At 41.7% G+C, this 20,456-nt stretch overlaps 1 long non-coding RNA gene across 11 annotated transcripts in view; it reads right to left on the bottom strand.

Moving 5' to 3' along the window:
- The window catches only part of LOC106968858 (uncharacterized), a 109,466-nt gene extending 99,888 nt beyond the window's left edge, over positions 1–9,578 (bottom strand). For 7 of the 11 annotated variants that reach the window (XR_008297086.1, XR_008297090.1, XR_008297093.1 and 4 more), the window contains exons 1-3: positions 9,464–9,577; positions 8,293–8,480; positions 4,851–4,932 (exon numbers count right to left, since the gene is read on the bottom strand). This is a non-coding gene — a long non-coding RNA (uncharacterized LOC106968858). Of the gene's footprint in view, positions 1–4,850; positions 4,933–8,292; positions 8,481–9,463 lie in introns of all 11 variants that reach the window. The other 4 variants (XR_008297089.1, XR_008297091.1, XR_008297084.1 and 1 more) reach the window with 3 other exon arrangements.
- Between the last annotated feature and the right edge of the window lie 10,878 nt (positions 9,579–20,456).

Raw genomic sequence — 20,456 nt, 5'->3', positions numbered from 1 at the left:
CATATGATGTCTTTCTCTGACTAATTTCACTTGGCATAACACTGTCTAGTTCCATCCACGTAGCTGTGAATGGCAAGATTTCATTCTTTTTGATTGCCAAGTAATACTCCATTGTCTATATATACCACATCTTCTTTATCGATTCATCCATTGATGGACATCTGGGCTCTTACCATACTTTGGCTATTGTTGACAGTACTGTTATAAACATTGGGGTACATGTGCCCCTTCAAAATAGCACACCTGTATCCCTTGGATAAATACCTAGTAGTGCAATTGCTGGGTTTTGGAGTAGTTCTATTTTTAATTTTTTGAGGAACCTTCTGACTGTTTGCCAGAGTGGCTGCACCAGTTCGTATTCCCATGCAACAGAATCTTCAGTGGCAACATCCAGAGCAAAATGGAAATAAGCTTAAAATAAAGGGAGGTGGGTAGAAATTCCACAAGACCATCTCAGCTGCAGATTGCCAAGAAAACAGATGAGCCTGCCTGAGAGCTCAAATGTTTGTTCTTGACTCAAATGAATATGCTACTTGCTCTTCAAACAGATTTTACATTACCTACCCATTTAATAGTTTGGGACTGGCACTGCTGGACACCTTATACCTGGGAATAAAAGCTGTCTTACTGAATGAGTAATAGCAATTAAACCTTCCATCCTGGGCACGGAGTACACCAAGATGAGTAGCAAGAAAGGGTTATAAGAAGGAAAGACATGAAAAATATGCATTGAAAATGGACAAAATCAATTTCATGTTAAATCATTAGATAATTCCTTCAATTGGAAATATATTCTCTTTTTATTCTTGGCTGGGAAGCCTTATAGACCACAGTTTCTAAGCTTTACCTTGCAGTACATTTCATCTAAAAATGCTAACCTCTCACTGACAAAGACAATTCATGGTTTCATTAACATCCTCTTCTTCTCCAGACACGTACATCCTTAACATTCTCAGGCTTGAAAAACTCTGCCAGGCGACTCAACTAGTCAGGAGGAAAATCCATTTCCAACGAACTTCTTTTCCTTCAACTCTCAGCTCCCGGTGTCGTCTTGCTGCATTTGCCACCTGTAGCTTCTCATTTCAGGGGTCAATAAATCCCAGTGCTTTCAGGCAAACGAGCAAGGTTTCCAGGCCTGCTGTCTTGGAGGTCAGAATTATCTGTCTCTAAATATTGGCCCTGCCACATTTCCACTTAGGGACTCTGAATAAATTACTTTTAACCTCTATGCTTTAATTTCCTCATTAGTAAAAAATAACATACTAGTACTGGCTGTTCTCTCTACTCAGCACACTCTTGCCCAGCCTCTCCTTCTCCTAGTTAACTTATGTCATGTGTCTCTTCCTCTACAGCAGTGCTAACAACAGTAGACAAATTATGGAAAGAGCCCAAATGTCCACTGACTGGTTCCTGGATAAAGAAGATGTGGTTTATATATATAATGGAATACTACTCAGCAGTGAACAAGAATGAAATCTTGCCATTTGCAACAATGTGGATGGAACTGAAGGGTATTATGCTAAGCAAAATAGATCATTCAAAGAAAGACGGATATACGATTTCACACATATGTTGGAATTTGAGAAACTCAACAGATGAACATAGGGGAAGGGAAGGAAAAATAAGGTAACAACAGAGAGGGAGGCAAACCATAAGAGACTCTTTTTTTTTTAACGTTTATTTATTTTTGAGACAGAGAGAGAAAGAGCATGAATGGGGGAGGGTCAGAGAGAGGGAGACACAGAATCTGAAACAGGCTCCAGGCTCTGAGCTGTCAGCACAGAGCCCGACGCGGGGCTTGAACTCACGGACTGCGAGATCATGACCTGAGCCGAAGTCAGCGGCTTAACCGACTGAGCCACCCAGGCGCCCCCATAAGAGACTCTTAAACACAGAGAACAAACTGAGGGTTGCTGGAGTGGGGGGATGAGTTAAGTGGGTGACAGGTGTTAAGGAGGGCACTTTTTGGGATGAGCGCTGGGTGTCATATGTAAGAGATGAATCACTGGGTTCTACTCCTGAAGCCAAGATTACACTGTATGTGAACTAACTTGAATATAAATTAAAAAAAAATAAAATTAAAAAAAGCTCCCCTGACTTTGCTGATGAGGTCAACTCTCCTGTTACAGTAGGTAATACCTACCTGACACTTTAAACACTAAGAACACCTGCCTAATAAATTTTAGCTGCTTTAAAAAAATATGTTTTATTATTATTAAAGATTCTTTGCCCCACCCCAAATAGCACATTATAGTGGAATATATACAATCACAATGATAATAATAATACCAAACATTGATCGAGCCTTTACTATGGATGAGGCAGTTCTAAGAGTATTATGTGTGTTAGTTTATTCTATATGACTCTTTCACATTGTTCTATTATTATCCACAGTTATCAATCAGGAAACCGAACCTCAGAAAAGCTAAAAACTTGTCCATGCTCACATAGTGAGTAAATGGTGGAGGCAAGAATTAAGTCCAGGTAGTCTGGAAACTGCTACAATGTATAGTGGTAAAGTTTCCGGGCAGAAATCAGCAGACCTGGGGTCAAGCCCCAGGCTCGTCACTTGCAAGTTGAACTTGTGAGTTCAATCATTAAGTGCATCTCTCTGCACTGCAGCTTTGTCATCTCTAAAATGAACATAATTGTTCCCTATGTATCTACAAGATATGACAAGGAGTAAATTGCAATAGTTTGCAGCACTTGATTAGCTCTCACGGGTGGGGATTATTCTTGTTAATCTTCCGTAATGTTTGTAGAAGGGTTTTATAAACTCTAGAAGAGCTATTTAAATGTAGAGATGCTGCTACTGCTGATCACACTAATTCCCAAAGGGACATGATCACGGCAAGAAATTGAGAAATGAATCCAGGCTGGTCTTCTTACCACTTGGGTGTCTGGGTGCTTTGTCTTCTCTGTAATGTAACATTTGGGGAGATTACTTCACTGCTCAATTCGATAACAAGGATGTTGAAAACTAAGTGTCCTGAGATCATTTCACTTACGCCATGACCTCTGCCTGCTAAAAAGAAAATTGCTGAAGACTTCCTTATTTTATGCCAAAAGTCCATGATGTAAAAGGTCTTTCTATAGGAAAGTGTTTTATTAATCCCTACATCCAGGGTGATCTTTTCATAATCCAAATCTGAGTGGACCATCCCCTTGATCATTACCCTTCAATGTGTTCATTGCTCTGGAAATAGAATCCCAAATCTTAATCTGCATGCCCAGCATGGTGGTCTTCCTGTCTCCTTCTTCAGCCACAGCACACTCATTTCTGCTCTCACCACGATGGTCTTTTAAATCCCTTTCCCCATAGTGCTCTTGCAACCGCTGTTCTCTCTGCCCAGCACTTCTTGCCCCAGCCTCTCCTTCTCCTAGTTAACTTAGATCTTGTGTCTCTTCCTCAGAAAAGCTTCCCTGGCCTTCCTGATGATGTCAACTCCCCCGTTACAAGCTTTTGTTGGACCCTATAGCTCTCCTCCACCATTCTCAATGTAACTGTATATTTTTCAATATGATTACCTAACTTAGGGCTCTCTCCTCCAGTAGAAGGGATGTTCCAATAAACCTATCAAAGGGTCAAGCCCTTTGTGCTCAATAAATATGTGTCTGTTGCACAAATGAACGGGAATATTCTGCCATCTTCACTGATTTCTCCATTCTCATTTGAAAAACAAATAATTACAGCCAAGCTCCCCTGCTTTTCATCCTCTTGAATATATGACTTGCTTCCTGGAAATGGCAGAATTTGGAAAGGTAAAGAAAAACACAGAAAGCCTTCCAAGATTTCCCAAATAGAATAATACAGAAAAAGCAAAAGAAAAGTGATATTTTTCTCCCTTTGTATAGACACAGTAGAGAAGAAACAAAGTAAAATGATTAAAGAGAAGGTAAGCATATTAAATTATAGTGACTTCCAAGAAGCTGTCAATCAAAACTTCTTTTTGAGAAGAAACTAGAATAATGGGAGCAATAAACATAATGGGATCTTGAGTTTTGACGAGAAAATGTAAGAGAAGGAATCAACCCTTCATTTTCTTTCACGGTTTTAATTTGATTTAACATTCTGTCACAGTTGGCATGTTTTAGAAGAATGTCTTTCGGGAGTTTGTTTATGTTTCCCATGTTTCCTAGGCTGTGTGGCACACTAGTGTAGAGTGGGGATTTGGAGTCAGATCCACGTGTATTCTGCCTGCCTCTGCCATCCACTACTTAAGTGACTCCAGGTAAGTTACTTCTCCCTCTGGAACTCACTTTCTTTGTCCATTAAATGGAATAAAAAGTACCCATTTATGCGGTTACTCGGAGGAGCCAGTGAGATGAAGTAACAAAGTCTTGGAACACTGCTTGGCACATAGAAGGCACTTAATAAGTATTAGCTATCAGTATTATTATTGGCACTTCATGGTTATCTTTCAATATTCTAACCTAGAGATCTTGGTTTGCAGGTAACTTCATGTAAGTCACATGCTAGGTCACAGTGTGGAAGCCCAGGTGTAGATTCATGGCCTTTTTATTTATTTATTTATTTTGAGAGAGAGAGAGAGAGAGAGAGAGAGAGAGAGAGAAAAGAGAGAATGCGTGCATGCAAGCAGGGAAGGGGCAGATAGAGAGGAAGAGAGAGAATCCCAAGCTGGCTCCGTGCTGTCAGCGCAGAGCCCAGTGCGGGGCCAATCTCACCAACTGTGAGAAAATGACCGAAGCCAAAACTAAGAGTTGGGCGCTGAACTGACTAAGCCACTCAGGCACCCCTAATTCATGGTCTTCTTAACAATACTGTGAGCTTACTCTTTCAGAGCAGGATCCATGGTTTATGCCTTTAGAGAATAAACCAATTAAATTACCTTATCCTGAATCTGGGAGTCTCTCTTTCTCTCTCCTTCTTCTGAATGCCTAAGAGGGTCTTCTCCTCTGGCTTACTGCATACTGAAAGAAGGATTTTAGAAGAGAACCTTGGGTTTACTCAAAGCAGTATAGGTGATTCACTTGAAGACTCACATATATGTATGCATGGGATTACTTACGAATAGAAGGTATTGTTATTATCCTGTCAAATCTAAGATTAAGGAAAATGCTTTTGTCAGAATATCCAAAGGATTGGGTTGGAGAACAACTAAAAAATCATTCCATCTACTATTCCCAAACCTGTCTCATTATTAGAATCGACTAGAAACCTCTAGCTCTCCAGGCTGATCCAAACTACTAAATGCGATTTCAACAAAGTTGGAGCAGACAATCTGATGGTCTATACCTCTCCCTGGAGGACTGTGGTGATTGTTTACGGTTGAGAATTACTAACCTGGAACAGAGCTGGCAAATGGGTATGATCCCATTGCCCACAGTGGGGACTGGGGTAGCTACTCGAGTGCTGGAATAAGAAATATTTTATCAGTATTTCTGGGTCCAGTGAGAAAGTGTGCTGTGATCAGTCAACAATATTTCATATGGTCTCGGGTTAGGAAAATGGTGGCTCCTGTGCTTTGTACTTAACAGCACTGATCTGATTCAAAACTCTCATTTTCATAATGTGGAAAGAGAATCAGGGAAAGAAACTGGGTTACACTACCAGTTTGCTTCAGCTATTTACAAACCCTCCCCAACATCAATGGCTTAAAAAAAACAATCCTGTATTTGCTCATAATTTTGTGAGTTAACTGGACGGATTTTCTAGTCTGGCGTAATGGAGGCTGGATAATCTAGAATAATCTCACTCACATTTCTTGCACTTGGAAGACTTGTTAATCTGGTGGTACATTATTCACAATCTGGCTATAGGCTTAAATACAACATCATCCAGCTGGCTAGTCTGAACTTGCTCACATATGGCAGCATGGATCTCAGCAGCAAGACAGAGCAAGGCCCAATGTGCACCCACACTTTTAAAGGCACTGCTTGCATTGTATTTGTTAGGGTCTCATTGACTGATCACGTCACTTAGCCAAACATCGCTTTAGGGGATTGAGAATTAAAGGACATCTCCTGATGGGATGGGATACAAAGTCATACTGCAAATGAGTTTGCACACAGACATGAGAATTCTTTTGATCATTTGGCTATCTCCAACACCTGCCTAAAATCACATGCTTGATTTATAGAAGAGCTAGGACTAGAACTCAAGGTGCCCAATTCCCAGATCAAAGTTTTTGCCTAAATTGAAACTAAAAGAAGTATTAGGCATATATAGCCTCTCTATGATATTTGGCCCTCGAAAGTAGGGCAGGCTTGGCAGAACTGGGGTTACAGATGGCCAGATAGACTGTAGGGTATAGGACTTGTCATCACACACATAGCCTGAAGGAAAATCTCCAATAGGTTATAACAGACTTAGGTTTATGTGAACCAAGGTCATATCCAATGACACCCAGCTTCATGAGAGGGGTGTGGCAAATGGAGATTCCTACATAGTGGCTGCTTGGGAGCCATAGAGTGATAACATCATGATTCTAGGTGGTCCCAAAACCTGCCATCAGGATAGGGTCAACCTGGAAGGCAAGAGGGTGGATACTGAGGGCTATGTAAGTCGTTGACTTCTAGGGTAAGTTCCTCCAAGCTTTCCAAGGTTTAACTCTAAGACAGGCCATTCATTTGGACCAAAATGTGAACGGCGTATCCTGGAGTAGTATTGAGCAATATGGTGGCCCTGGTTTCCTATTCCAATCAGGGAACTGTGGTGCAATCAGGAAAACAAAGTATTTTCTTAGTCAGATAAACCAAGTGAAATCTCTCACAACAATACTTCAAGCAGTTTGGATACAACAGGATATGCATAGGTTTGAAAGGTAATAAAAATGCTAAGAGCTATCATTTATCATCACCTATGCGCTAGACAAACACTCACAGAATGCCAGTAGTTTTTTCAAAACCTATTCTCTAGATGAGAAGAATAAGGCTCAGAGAAGTCATGTGATCTATTTGCCTAAGGTAACATACTAACTAGTTAGCAAAGGCCAAGTCAGTGGCCACTTGGACACAGCCTACAAAAAAGCCAGCATAGGCATCTGCTAATTTGCCTCTCTAACCAAGGTTTGTTTGAAGCAAATCCTGAGCTCTTTTCTTCTACAGCATCTTTCCTCACCTCAAATACACTTTAATGTAGCTTTCTGCGCCTGAACTGGATCATCACCAAGACCATCAGTGATCCCCTCTTTCAGGTATGGTCAACCATTTTCTCCTCAAATGGAAAAATGACTAGCTTGAAAATATATTACTTTGGCTCCCACTGAGGAAGATAAAATAGCAAAATATTTTATTAAAGTCATGAGTCTAAAAAGAGAAACTAAAAAAAAACCCTCTAAATATCATTTTTGCCCAGTTACTTGGAAATAAGGCAATTATCACATGATTACTCAGGCTGGTAATGAAATTAAGATAAAGTTTCATCAAAATAGCATATGCAATTTTACAGCCGCAACAGAATTGGTGTAAATATGAGCAGATGTGTCTGAATTTCTCAGATTTATAAATACAGAAACATTGTTCCCATTTGGGGTAAAAATCATTCTTTACTCTGGATATGGGAACAGTATAGCTCAGGGCCTTGATGCTGGCAGAGATGGTGGGGAGTCATAGCCAAGAGGCCTCCTTGTTCTCTGCAACTTCCAATGGCAGATGTTCTTACCTGGGAGAATGTCTGTATTTCTGGCAACAACGATATACATTGGGGAGCTGAGATAACATGGTGAACTATGTATCAAACCAGAGGGATTTTCCACATAATACACTCCTTTTTCTCTTTCAGGAAAGGAAGCAAAGCCATGCTAACGATGTCTTGAGTTTAAACTACAAGCAAGTCTGGGGCTCGAAGTGTATTATACATCAAAGGTAGTTTAGTCAACGCGAAAGGACTTTACCCGGAAGTATGTGTGCCTTTTCCCCCTGGAACTTGCCTTCTTGCAAAAGAGTTAGCAGCTGAGCCATTAGTAAGTAACTTCTATTATTCCTTAACAGGGTTTAAGGAGAAAGGAAGGCAAGAAAAAAAAAAAAAAAGAAGAAGAAGAAGAAGAGAGCGAGACGAGAGAGAGAGAGCGCTCCCAGCTTTTGATATAAAGACTCCTGAGGGGAGGCATCAGGAAGAATCTGGGTCTGCTTAGAAAGCCTAAAGACGTAGGGGTCAAGAACACCGGCTCAGAACGGCCTGGGTTGTGTCACTTAACTTCTCCATGCCTTCTTTTCTCATCTCTAAGATGGTATTTTGTGCGTCTGGCAGCCAATGTGCATCGGAGAAACACAAGCCACTATTATGCTGGTGACCTGGGGAAAGGAAGGGTAAAAGGTGGAAGTCCTCACCACTGTACGTTTCTTGCCTGCTGTAGGTGTTCCATCCTCCCCGTCTGGAGCCTCCTTCAACTCCCTCTTGAACAAGACTTTGGCAGAAGACCAGAGCAGCTGAGTCATCTTCAAGGAGGAGTTTTTATCACCACAGCCACTAAGCACTTCTCTAGTGGAAAAATACCCGGTGCTTCCAAGCAGCAGTCCTGAGCAGAGGGGTGGGAGTGTGGGGGCTTGAGTGACTGATGCGGCTTCCTTCTTGTCCCCAAGTCCCAAATAAGCAAGTCCCTTTCCCTCTGCCATGCCTTGAAGTTAAGGGGGGCGAGGGTGCGGGGCAAATCAGTGTCTGCTTGGACACAGGCTACAGAAAACTAACATAGGCACCAGCTAATTGGCCTCTCTAAGAACCATTCTTCAACAGCCAGGCTTTCCATCCAGGCCTTTGCTCACCCCCGCGAGGAAATGCTGTTCGGGGGAGAACACATTTTGGTGAAAATATAAGCTCAGATGGGCCATCAAGAAGAAGCCCTCGTTCTTCCAACTCACCCTCATAAATATCGGAAGCCCCAGAGCTCCAGCTCTGGTTTTCTTTTTTCTTTTCATTTTTTTAAATGTTTCTTTATTTTTGAGAGAGAGAGAGAGAGAGAGAGAGAGCGAGCGAGCATGGGCGGAGGGGGGAGAGAGGGATGCACAGAATCCAAAGCAGGTTTCAGGCTCCAAGCCGTCATCACAGAGCCCCACGCGGAGCTCGAACTCACAAACCGTGAGATCATGACCCCAGCGAAGTCGGGCGCCTAAACGACTGAGCCATCTGGGCACCCCCCTCCAGCTCTGGCTTTCAAATCGCAAGGTCTTATGTGATCCTCTCCTCTCAATCTCGATTCCTACACAACTGTCGCCTTAAAACCTCCACGTGATTGGTTAACAGGCATTTCAAACTTAACACATTCCTCCACAATCTCCTAATTCCCCATCCCTGCCTCATGGCAACTCTCTCCTCACTCTTCTAACTGCAGTTTCCCCCTAGTAGCTCCAGACAGAAACTTTGGGGTCACCCTCAATTCTTTATTTCTCTCATCTCAAGTATATCCTACTGGTTTTACCGTTAAAGTATTTCCAGAATCACATACATCTTTTAACCTTAAAAAATAAAACTGCCAGTTATTTTACCACAAAAAAATGAGCTTACTAGAGAATAACAGAATTGTAATCCAGAGCAGGCCAGCTGCAGCAAAACCACAGTCAAGTGAGTGCCAGGAACAAAAGAGAAAACACCGGTTTTGCAGAGGAAGGAGGAAGTTGTGAAGCGCTTATAAACAAAAACTCCATTGGAGTAAACTGGGAGTTGGAAGTATGGTGGCTTCTCATTGGCTGAGCTGTGACTGCCTCTCATTGGCTGGGCTGTGACTGCCTCTCATTGGCTGGGCTATTGCCGGGGGAGAAGGAAAGCCTTTCTTCCCCTGCTGGGAGTAGTAAAGTAATAGTTAAAGTAATATCCTGAGTAAGGTTCATTTCTTCCTGCTTGATTTTCAATTAACAGGAAGTGGTTGGGCCTGAGAGCTCCTCCTTCCAGCCTCCCCACTTTATTTTAGTGAGGTCTCCCTTTATTAATTTTTATACTTCTCACTAGTGAACTAAGCCAACTTCTCTCTCATTCGGGTTCTGGAGTAGCCCCCTGTCTGGTCCTCCCTCTAGCTCTCCTGCATTTCTTAATCTATTCTCAACCCAGCAACTAAAGTCCTCCTTTATTTTTTAAAAATTTATTTATTTTTTTTTAATTTATTTATTATTATTATTATTATTTTAATTTACATCCAAGTTAGTTAACATATAGTGTAATAATGATTTCAGGAATACAATTTAGTGATTCATCACTTAGATATAACACCCAGTGCTCATCCCAACAAGTGTCCCTCCTCCAAGGGGCAAAGCCCCTTGCCCGTTTAGCCCATCCCCCACCCAACACCCCTCCAATGACCCTCAGTTCTCTGTATTTAAGAGTCTCTTATGGTTTGTCTCTCTCTCTGTTTTTATATTATTTTTGCTTCCCTTCACTTATGTTCATCTTATGTTTTGAATCTTAAATTCCATATATGAGTGAAGTCATATGATATTTCTTTCTTTGACTGACTTGTTTTGGTCAGCATAATACACTCTAGTTCCATACCCGTTGTTGTAAGTGGCAAAATTTCATTGTTTTTCATCACCAAGTAATATTCCATTGTGTGTATGTGTGTGTGTGTGTGTGTGTGTGTGTGTGTGTGTGTATGTGTGTTTGTATCCATTCATCAGTTGATGGACATTTGGGCTCTTTCCATACTTTGGTTATTGTCAGTAGTGCTACTATAAACATTGGGGTGCATGTGCCCCTTCAAAACAGCACTCCTATATCCTTTGGATAAATTCCTAGTAGTGTAATTGCTGGGTCATAGGATGGTTCTCTTTTTAATTTTTTGAGGAACCTCCAGACCGTTTTCCAGAGTGGCTACACCAGTTTGCAAAAGAGATCCTCTTTCTCTGCATCCTCGCCAACATCTGTTGTTGCCTGAGTAGTTAATGTTAGCCATTCTGACAGGTGTGAGGTGGTATCTCATTGTGGTTTTGATTTGTATTTCCCTGATGATGAGTGATGTTGAGCATTTTTTCATGTGTCCGTTAGCCATCTAGATGTCTTCTTTGGAAAAGTGTCTATTCATGTCTTTTGCCCATTTCTTCTCTGGATTATTTGTTTTTTGGGTGTTGATTTTGATAAGTTCTTTATAGGTTTTGGGTACTAACCCTTTATCTGATATGTCATTTGCAAATATCTTTTCCCATTCCCTCAGTTGCCTTTTAGTTTTGCTGATTGTTTCCTTCACTGTGCAGAAGGTTTTTATCTTGATGAGGTCCCAATAGTTCATTTTTGCTTTTGTTTCCCTTGCCTCCGGAGATATATCAGGTAAGAAGTTGCTGCGGCCAAGATCAAAGAAATTTCTGCCTGTCTTTTCCTCTAGGATTTTGATGACTTCCTGTCTTATGTTTAGGTCTTTCATCCATTTTGAGTTTATTTTTGTGTATGGTGCAAGAAAGTGGTCCAGGTTTATTCTGCATGCTGCTGTCCAGTTTTCCTAACAGCATTTGCTGAAGCGACTGTCTTTATTCCACTGGATATTCTTTCCTGCTTTGTCAAAGATGAGATGGCTGTATGTTTGTGGGTCCATTTCTGGGTTCTCTATGCTGTTCCTTTAATCTATATGTCTGTTTTTGTGCCAGTACCATATTGTCTTGATGATTACAGCTTTGTAATACAGCTTGAAGTCCAGAAATCGTGATGCCTCCAGCTTCGGTTTTCTTTTTCAGGATTGCTTTGGCTATTCGGGGTCTTTTCTGGTTCCATACAAATTTTAGTATTGTTTGTTCTAGCTCTGTGAAGAATGCTGGTGTTATTTTGATAGGGATTGCATTGAATATATAGATTGCTTTGGGTAGTATCGACATTTTAACAATATTTATTCTTCCAATCCATGAGCATGGAATGTTTTTTTCATTTGTGTGTGTCTTCTTCAGTTCCTTTCATAAGCTTTCTATAGTTTTCAGTGTATAGATTTTCCATCTCTTTGGTTAGGTTTATTCCTAGGCATTTTATGGTTTGTGGTGCAATTGTAAGTGGAATCGATCCCTTGATTTCTCTTTCTGCTGCTTCATTATTGGAGTATAGAAATGCAACTGATTAAAGTCATCCTTTAAACGTACATCAGACCATGCCACTCCTGTGTCCCGACGCTCCCATCTCATTTGGAGTAGGAGCCACTATCTTCTTCATAACACTCACAATCGGCCCCTGCCTTACATCTCAGGCATCTTCTATTCTTCTCCTCCACTCACTTCCCTCAGCCACCTTGGCCTGCTTGCTCTACTTGGAATACAACATTGCAGTTTTGATTCTGCTCCAAGACTTTTTGTACTTTCTGTTGCTTGTAACTGAAATACTCTGATCTTTTAACTCCTTCAGGTCTTCATTTAAATGACATCTTCAAGCAGACTTCTCAGATCCCTATATTTCAAATTACAACCTGGACCCACAGAACCCCTTGCCTTCTTTCCCTGCTTCAGTTTTTACCGTAGCACTTACAATCCATCACCTGTCAGGTAAAAGAATTTAATTCCTCATTTGTTTATGGCCTCTCTACTTGTCCACTGGGATTTAAGCTAAAGGAGGGTTGGGTGTTTTGTCTTATTTTGTTTACTGCTACATTCTTGGCACCCAGACCAGTATCTACACATGGTAGGCATAGTAGACATGCAATAATTATTCATTGAATGAATTTTTTAAATCCTATCAAAAGGCCCTACAGAAGGGATGTGCTATTGGCACTGTAAAAGATGATTGAATTCTGATTCCTTGACATCTTGTAAAATCAGAAGGCTCTTGAATGGCCTAACTGTATGTCCCCTTTCCGACTCTTCTCTGTAGAAAAGTTCTCCTAGCCTTGTTATCCAATGGACCAAACACAGTTCGTGTATATCCCAAGTGGTAGGTTTCAGTTTCCTGCCAGCCCATGGAATTACTCAAATAAGCCAACCACACCCTTCCACTGGAACAGGGGTCACCCTAGTCTCTTGGTAATACAACGCCTGCTTCTCACAGTCTCTGATTATTCACTCTGTTCCCAAGTACAAAGTAAAACCCCCATGTGGCCGTGCAGCATGTGGTGTCCTCTTTCCCCAGATTGTGAATATATGTGATTAGCAAATGGCTGTCACCTTCACCTGACTGCTGTTGGGTGTCATGTGTTTGGTCATTCCCATAGCCCTAGGGTGAAGAGTGGGTGATCAAAACAGGTACATTCCAGGGGTGCCTGGGTGTCTCAGTTGGTTAAGCATCTGACTTCGGCTCAGGTCATGATCTCCTGGTTCATAGATTTGAGTTCCATGATGGGCTCTGTGCTGACAGCTCAGAGGCTGGATCCTGCTTTGGATTCTGTGTCTCCTTTTTTCTCTGCCCTCTCCCCTGCTCATACTCTCTCTCTCTCTCTCTCTCACTCTCTCTCTCTCAAAAATAAATAAGCTTCAAAAATTTAAAATAATTGTTTTTAAACAGGTACACTCCATAATAAAATAATTTGTCGTACTAACTACCTTTTAGAACAAGCTAAAATGTTCAAAGTTGAAATGAAGATGTGGTATTATATAATGACTCTGCCCCAAGTTAAGAGACAAATCCATATGACCTCAAATTTATATATCTGTATGGTCTCAAACTATATTTTAATATTGTATGCACCCAGACTTTGTGCCATTGAATGACTATTTTCCTAGCTTTAGATATTTCAAGAAAAAGAGCGACAGGGCCCAGAGTTTCACTCGATAGCTTTGACAAACATAATAAATGTAAGAGTCAGGAATCAATTGTGTAAAGTTAATTGATTCTCGTTTGGCTGTAACACATTTTAATTCAAATGTATCTGCTCAGATTATAACTTCAGTTACTGTGTCTAATAAGTGAGTCATTGTTCTAGATGGTAAGTTAGACCCACTGGAATTAATTGTTAAAATGTAAAAAGCTGGGCAAGTACTCTACTGACCTGTCCAAATTCCTTCTCTGAAATTCTTTTGAAAGCTATAGGCAGTGCACCCTGGTAGTAAAAACAAATTGATACCTCTTCTGAAATTCTTACTTTGCCATTAGAAATTTATAGAAAAGCTTTTGGTCTTTATAGGGCAGCTGTATTACTTATATACTACTGTGTAACAAATTGCCGCCAAACTAAGCAGCCTAGACCAACAAAAATTTATTATCTCACAGGTTCTCTAGGTCAGGGATCTGGGTGTGACTTCACTGGGGGGCTTGGCTCAGAGTTCCTCATAGGTTGCAATCAGGCTGTCAGATGGGCTGCTGTCATCTCAAGACTGGATCCACTTCCAAGTTCACTTCACATCATGATTGGCAGGCTCCAGTCCCTTGTTGGCTGTTGGACTGAGTCCCTTGGTTGGTCTCCAGTCCCTTGTTGGCTGTTGGTCTGAGAGCCTCAGTCCTTTGACATATCTCACGGACCTTTCCATAGGGCGGCTTACAACAAGACTGCCAGCTTTTCCCAGGACAGAGAGAAAACAAGGGTGAACACAACACCGTGTGTGTGTGTGTGTGTGTGTGTGTGTGTGTGTGTGTGTGTGATCTAATACCCTGGAAGGAACAATCTATCACTTTCACCATATTCTATTCCTTAGAATCAAACCATTAGGTCCAGCCCACACTCAAGGGAAGAGAATTACATGAGAATATAAATATTGGGTGGGGCAGACTATTGGGGTCATTTCAGAGTCTGTCCACCATGGTATATATTGCTCGTATACATTGCACACAGCATTCCAGTACATATGAGGCCATCCTACCTCAAGAACCTGCAACTCCCCAAGAGCTGTCTTTGGCCACAGGAGTATGCCTGGCTTACAGGTGGGACAGACCATAGGGCAGGGGAGTTAACACCTCCAGGAACAAGCCTCAATTAGTAAAGGGTAGGAGGGAGTAGGAATAAATATTCCAGGCCCCTGAGGCCACATTGTATCCCCAGTGTCCCTGAGGGCCCTGAGCTCTAGTTGCCACAGTGGTAACCTGTTTATGAAAGCATCCGTTGTTAGTTTTCTTCCAGGCCAGCCCTATTTTGAGTCCTCTCTCCTTTACTGGCGTCTCCAGGAATCACCTGTCAAGGTACTTAACTCCAGGGCTTGTCGCATGAACTGCTCCCAAGGGAACTAAGAAAACCGCAGACGGTAAACATTTCCTACACATGACAGCAATACCAGAAGAAATTGCCAAATGCCAGGGAATTACACAGTTGTTTCAGTGGTTCTTTCTTCACTTAACAATTACTTACTGAGCAATTGCCACATGCATACACATACTGCTAATGTCTTGGGCACCCAAAATTTTTAAAAATTTATTTATTTATTTATTTGTTTATTTATTTATTTATTTATTTTTAATATGAAATTTATTGTCCAATTGGTTTCCATACAACACCCAGTGCTCATCCCAACAGGTGCCCTCCTCAATACCCATCACCTACTCTCCCCTCCCTCCCATCCCCCATCAACCTTCAGTTTGTTCTCATTTTTTAAGAGTCTCTTTTTTTTTTGACATTTTTTTCAATATATGAAGTTTATTGTCAAATTGGTTTCCATACAACACGCAGTGCTCATCCCAAAAGGTGCCCTCCTCAATACCCATCACCCACCCTCCCCTCCCTCCCACCCCCCTTAAAGTTTTTTTTAATGTTTATTTATTTTTGAGATAGAGCTAGAGTGTGAGTGGGGGAGGGGCAGAAAGAGAGAGACACACAGAATCTGAAGCAGGCTTCAGGCTCTGAGATGTCAGCACAGAACCTGATGCGGGGTTCAAACTCACGAACCACAAGATCGTGACCTGAGCTGAAGTCAGATGCTTAACCAACTGAGCCACCCAGGCAACCCCTGGGAACCTAAAATTTTAAAAAGTCATTTTCTTCACTTTAATGGGGTGCTTGAAATAAAGAAAGAATAGAACTCCACACTTATACTTTGCTCTCATGTTAGTTGCAGAGTTGGGAAAGAAATCTACAGGATGTTAATGTTTGTATCTATTCACTATTCTAACTTTGAGGACTATTTATTTATATATTTGGGGTGTGTGTGTGTGTGTGTGTGTATGTGTGTATCTTTGCATCACCTCGCACACATTTTGGAAGAAATACATGTCGTGTTTTTGACGATCTCAGCATCCATGTGCATGCTTCCCAGGGTCTAATCCATTCCACCTCTGAAAAGTTGTTGGGAAGGAAGCAGTCTAGGTAACCATTAGGGTCAACATGCCCAGCAGCCTTTCTGCCAAATCTGTCACCATATGGAGAACTGGTCATGGACAGTCATGCAGCCAGGAAACTCTAGGAATGAAGTGAATAAAGGAAATGGATGGATGATCCCTGGCCTTAGCCTAACAGGATGGGTGACACATTCTAGAATGTTCTTCAGTTATTCTGAAGTCAGGAGATTCTGCTTTTTTTTAATGTTTATTTATTTTGAGAAAGAGAGAGAGAGAGCGCGAGAGAGTGAACAGGGGAGGGGTAGAGAGAGAAGTCCCAAGCAGGCTCTACGCTATCAGCACAAAGCCCATTGCAGGGCTTGATCTCACCCACCATGAGATCATGACCTGAGCCAAAATGAAGAGTCAGACACTTCACTGACTGAGCCACTCAGGCGCCCCAGCAGATTCAGCTTTAGAGTTTCCTGCATCTTCATGGACGATGTCAATGAGGAATTTTGGGGTGGGAATCCTCTCAAGTAACATAGCATACTTTGACCTACATTTCAGGGAAAGCAGTTTTCTCAGATACGCAGTCATCTCTGACAATCTCCTGAATAGGGAATTCCTCTAACTTGGAAAACTTCTCCAAAATATCCCACACCTATTGATCAATTCAGAAGGTGCCCGTGACTACTATGCTTGTAATCTCAAAAGAAAATAATAATAAAACCTCTCGAAAACAACTACAAAATAATTCTAACAGCATGATGTATTTCAGCAAAATCTCTGCCCATGTTAAGCTAGCTGTTGTGAGGTTTGGGATTTCCACAGTGCCATGAGTACAAGATACCTTGGACAGGTTCTTTGTGGAATGGGGAATGTCTCCTGTCTTACACTTGCTCAACTCAAAATGACTGAAAGGATTTTCCTCGGGGTGTTTTAAAAACACCCCCCTTGAGCTGAGATGGAGAGTGAGACATCCCATTTTGAAAAGAGGGGCTGTTTATAGGAAGTGGCAGACACAATTATTATGGAGTTGCTTTCTCACCTGTACTTGGTGTTAGTATGAAACGATCGCTTGTGTGTGGAGACTCTCAGATGTATTCAGGATTATCCTACCTCCTTCACAAAGCACTTCAGACAAGTAACAAGGACCCCAAAAGGCAAGGAACTATTCGTGGCTGTTGCTGAGAAAAGTAGTGAACAATTACTGCAGGAAAAGTATAAACTTTGGAGTCGGACATATTTGGATTAGAAATACGATCGGGCTATGTTCACACCTGCATGGCTTTAGCAATTCATTCCAATTTGCTGAGCGTCAGTTTCCTCATGTGTAAAGTGGTAATAATGATACCTCCTTCTCAGGGTTGAGAACTAAATAAAGAATATAGGTAGAGATGCAGGCTATCACCCTTCCGTCCATCAGAGAAGCTGCCCTTCAGACTTTTATACATTTAGAAGTGATTTTTAACTGAACTGGGAAATGCCATCTGGTTTGTGGTCAGTCATATTATAGCAGCCTTGACAAGGATTTAAAATAGTCTGAAGACTGGAGCACCTGGGCAGCTCAGTCGGTCAAGCAACCAGCTCCTGACTTTGGCTCAGGTCACGATCTCATGGTTTGTGAGATCAAGCACCGCATCAGGCTCTCTGGAGCCTGCTTGGGATTCTCTGTCTCCCTCTCTCTCTCTCTGCCCCTTCCCTGCTTGCTCACTTGCTCTCTTTCTCAAAAATAAATAAATATTTTAAAAAGAAAAATAAAATAGACTAAAACCTAGTCACTTGACCCAGTGTATCAAGAATGGATTCCAAATGGAAGAGTGGCTTTGAGAGACTGTTCATGTCATCTTCAAAGTTTTCCAATTTCTGTACAGTGAATCCCAAGAAGTGTGGCTGATTTGGACTTCACTTCCCAAGCCAGTTTTAACTCCTCCAGACTTAAGTGATCATCTGCTACTTTTGCCTCTCTGGCCCCATTCCTCCTTTTTGGTAATGACATCTTGGTTTTATTGTGGGGGCTCATTTTCCCCTTAATTTCAGACAGTAGAGTTCAAGTGGGATTTGCTCCAGTTCACTGCCCCTGCCTGAGCTAGCAGACAGGAGTATGGCCTGGTCCTTAAGAAACAATTACTTGGGGGCGCCTGGGTGGCTCAGTTAGTTAAGCGGCCAACTTCGGCTCAGATCATGATCTCGCGGTCTGTGAGTTCGAGCCCCGCGTGAGGCTCTGTGCTGACAGCTCAGAGCCTGGAGCCTGTTTCAGATTCTGTGTCTCCCTCTCTCTGATCCTCCCCTGTTCATGCTCTCTCTCTGTCTCAAAAACAAATAAACATTAAAAAAAAAAGAAACAATTAGTTGGGAGACAGTTAAGTAAAAATTTTAGCTCAGTGTGTGCCAGGATTATAATTTTCAGTGAAACTGTGGGGGAAAGGATTCTCTTCCCAGGGGTAACGTGCAAGCTGCTAATGAGGACTCAGATTATTTTTTTTTTATTTTTTAAAAATGTTTATTTATTTATTTATTTTGAGAGAGAGAGAGAGAGAGAGAGAGAGCAGGGCAGGGGCAGAGAGAGAAGGATAGAGAATCACAAGCAGGCTCCACACTGTCAGCACAGAGACTGAACATGGAGCTCGATCTCACAAACCATGAGATCATGACCTGAGCTGAAATCAAGAGCCAGATGCTTAACCAACTGAGCCACCCATGCACCCGAGCGCTCAGATTCTTGATAATGGAAGTTGATCCACCTTCTTCTGAACCTAATGATTTCCTAGAATTGTAAGGTATGTGAGTCTACAAATTTCCATTTTATTTTTTTTTTTATCTTATGTTTTGCTTCAGCCTGTTTAGGATGGTTGTCTCTTGCTTAAAACAAAGAAAAATTGTTGTCTAATACCCAGATGATGATGACACTGTATAACATTTATTGAGCACTTATTATGAGCCAGACGTTGCTTGAAGTCCTTAACAAGCTTTCTATTTCATTGACTCTTTTAAAAAATGCAGTGAAGTGGGTACTAATATTAGATCTATTTTACAGGAGAGAGAAATGAAGTGAGATGTTTTTAAGAAAACTGTCTGGGTCTACACAGCTACTCAGTACTAGAGCCAGAATTTGAGCCCAGTTCTGTCTCATTTCATGACATGCTCTTTATGATTAATAAAACATTCTGACTAATAAAAAGGAGCAGTGGTGCCTGGGTGGCTCAGTGGGTTAAGCGTCCGACTTCAGCGCAGGTTGTGATCTCACGGTTCCTGAGTTCGAGCCCCGTGCCAGGCTCTGTGCTGACAGCTTAGAGCCTGGGGCCTGCTTCCAATTCTGTGTCTCCCTCTCTCTCTGCCCCTCCCTTGCTTGTGCTCTGTCTCTGTCTCTCTCTCACAGAAATGAATAAATATTTTAAAAAAATTTTTTTAAAGGGTGCCTGGGTGGCTCAGTCTGTGAAGCATCTGACTCTTGGTTTTGGCTCATGCCATGATCACACAGTTTATGGGATCTTGCCTCATGTTGGGTTCTGCACTGACAGTGCAACACCGGCTTGGGATTCTCTTTCTCTCTCTGCCTCTTCCCCACTCATGCGTGCTCTCTCTCTCTCTCAAAATAAATAAACATTAAAAAAAAGCGCAAATGTCCTCACATAATGGACAAGAAACACTTGTCATTCCATGTGTTTATCCAGGATATAAAGAATCACTTCCAAACCACATTCTTTTTTATTCTAAAAGCAGTTTTTAATTCCAATCATCTGGGTTCTTCACTGAGGATGGTCTTATGGAAAGGACTGTGGCTAGCAGAATTACAACTGTGGCAACTATAGACTTTAGCCAGCATATGAGGACAGAGAAATGATTGTAGTCAAAGGCTGTCCTTGGACTTTACCAATTTCTTGTGTGTGTGAAAAGGGAAAGGGGAGGGGAGTGGAGGTGGAGTATTTATGGGAAAATGTGGGCAGCTTGTTGAATTTTAGTGTTTTAAAAGCATTTGCTTTACATTATTTGCACTAATTAAAATGAAAGGTTCGAGGCTCCTGAGAGTTGACTCATTCCCATCATCCTAATATAGATGAATCGAGTTCCATTTGGTTGACGGTCTGATGGTCTGTACCAAATTTCTCAGTGTTGGCTGACAGCCTTGGAGAGATCTGTTCATTTTTACGTTTCGGTGAGTCATTCCACACACATTGCCGGCATTGGTTCCCTGAGGAGAGTGGGGAGGAGGCAGAAAGTTTTCCAGGCAAAAGTGATGGGCTTGGAAGTTCACTGGGGAGCAGGAAGCCATCAGCTTCTATCCAGTATGAATTTGGGGTTTAGGTTTGAAGCCTTTATTCCTGAGCTCAGTATTTATTAGCATGGGCATTGTGCTCTTGGGACAATGATTCAAATCATATTATCTTCAGAGGTGAAGAAAATGGGTTTCTTTTGTTAAAAA

Source organism: Acinonyx jubatus, chromosome A2 (genome assembly GCF_027475565.1).
Source record: "Acinonyx jubatus isolate Ajub_Pintada_27869175 chromosome A2, VMU_Ajub_asm_v1.0, whole genome shotgun sequence".
In the NCBI taxonomy this organism is placed as follows: Eukaryota; Metazoa; Chordata; class Mammalia; order Carnivora; family Felidae; genus Acinonyx; species Acinonyx jubatus.
Note: the sequence above shows the minus strand (reverse complement) of the source record. Positions and strands in the feature narration are given on the sequence as shown.